Source organism: Lepus europaeus, chromosome 2 (assembly GCF_033115175.1).
Source record: "Lepus europaeus isolate LE1 chromosome 2, mLepTim1.pri, whole genome shotgun sequence".
NCBI lineage: Eukaryota > Metazoa > Chordata > Mammalia > Lagomorpha > Leporidae > Lepus > Lepus europaeus.
This window is the reverse complement of record NC_084828.1, coordinates 66839289-66841129: the sequence shown is the minus strand read 5'-3', so window position 1 is coordinate 66841129 and position 1841 is coordinate 66839289. Positions and strand designations below refer to the sequence as shown.

The window sequence follows — 1841 nt, the reverse complement described above, 5'->3', positions numbered from 1 at the left end:
TGTGGTAGAATAATATATTTTGGATCTATTTTAAAGGTGAAGTCAATAGAATTTCTGGGAAAATTGAATATGGATTGTGATAGAAAGATTGAAACCAGGGGTGACACCTACCAAGATCTTTGGCCTGGAAACCAAGAGGACAAAAGTGTCGTCTCTTAAGACATAGAAAAAGTTGTAGGTATACAGGGTTTGTGGGAGGAGTGCAAGAGTTCAGATCTGGACACCTTGAGTTTCAAGGTTTTAAGACATCTAAGTGGAAATATCAGCAGGTGGATACAAATGAGACTAGAGAGTGAAGCGAAGTCCTGAGATAAAGGTGTCAATTTGGGAAGTGTTGGAATAGAGAGAGTATTTGAAACTGTGGGAGTAAAGAGGATAACTTAGGGACAGTATTCATTTACCAAGGTTACTGTGATAAAGTACCACAGGCTGATCAGCTTAAATAACCAAAATTTATTGTACCATAGTTCTGGAGGTTGGGCGTCTGACATCAAGGTGTCACAAGGATGGTACGTTTGGAGGCTGAGTGGGTGAACAGGCAATCTGTTCCATGTGTCTCTCCCAGATGCTGTTATTTTCTGGCAGAGTTTGGAATGCCTTGGCGTGTCGATGTGTCACTCCATTCTCTGCCTTCGTGTTCACATGGCGCTTCTCTCACATCCGTATCTGTGTCTAAATTTTGTGTGTTTTTTTTAAAGATTGATAGATTTATTTATTTGAAAGGGTTTCAGTGAGAGTGGGAGATGCACACACATACACACATGCACATACAGAGAGAGAGAGAGAGAGAGAGAGAGACTTGCATTGCTGGGGCTGGAACTGGCGGAAAGGTGTAAATAATCTCTGTAAACAAAGTCAAGTCTCACCTTTACCCACTGATGATGGAACTGGGTACCTGATGCAGCAGGAGGGTAACCAATCTGCAGACAAACACTGGAAATGTCATGGACATCCTGCAGGACGCTGAAATGCAGTTTCCTCTGTGACATCAAGCAAACTTTGGGTTTGTAGATGCTGCTGTCATCAAACATCTGTTGGACAACCAGGGCAAAGAACAGGTGTTTAGCTTTTTCATAAGTGTGACTTCATTGGCTTCCACTTTATATTCAGTCTTTATCAGCTGCACATTGCTCAACATTTCAATGGTGCTGGTGGAAATTTTAGTGGTGATGCCCAGAATCTGGAAGGAGGTCATTTTGGGTCCCAGTCAGTGTTTCAGGTTGGCATAGGACTTTGCTGGGTGGATGGCATTAGCACAGGCAGCAGCTTGCACTTTGTTGGACAGCAGCGCATCTCTGATTTCAGTGAGGTCCTCCATGGGAAAGCAACAGTTTCTACAGAACTGGATTGCTTTCCACAGGTGAGGCCTTGTGCATTATGGGGCTCTTTTCCCGCAACATGTGGATCTCCTGCATCTGCCTGGAACCCACACTGCCTCTTCCCATGATGAAGCATTCAGGATAATCCTCTGAAAGTTGGATGATCTTAAGGAATTAGTTGAATTTACAGGTCTGTCTTCCCTGGGCATCATATTGGTGCCTCGCAACATTTAAAAATGATTTGGCTTTCATGAGGACACAGTGAGACTTACATGTCTTTGTTTTGTGTGTTTGCATGTATCTTTTCTCCAGTTATGGATTCTGAGAAAATTAAGGCCAAGAACTATGCTTTTTTTGTTATTATTTTCTAAGTGACATAATTCAACAGTTCTATTCTGTACCACCTCCACAACTTACTGTGGATTAAAAATAATTAATAATAACAATGAATTAACAGTCTGATTCTCATTTGGCCTTCAGAGAAAGATTTTTTGCTGTCTTTTCTAACCCAGTCTCTGGAAT

General features: G+C 41.8%; 1 pseudogene; it reads right to left on the bottom strand.

Moving 5' to 3' along the window:
- Positions 1 to 868: 868 nt before the first annotated feature.
- On the bottom strand, positions 869 to 1490 carry LOC133751068 (large ribosomal subunit protein uL10-like; annotated as a pseudogene).
- Positions 1491 to 1841: the final 351 nt, after the last annotated feature.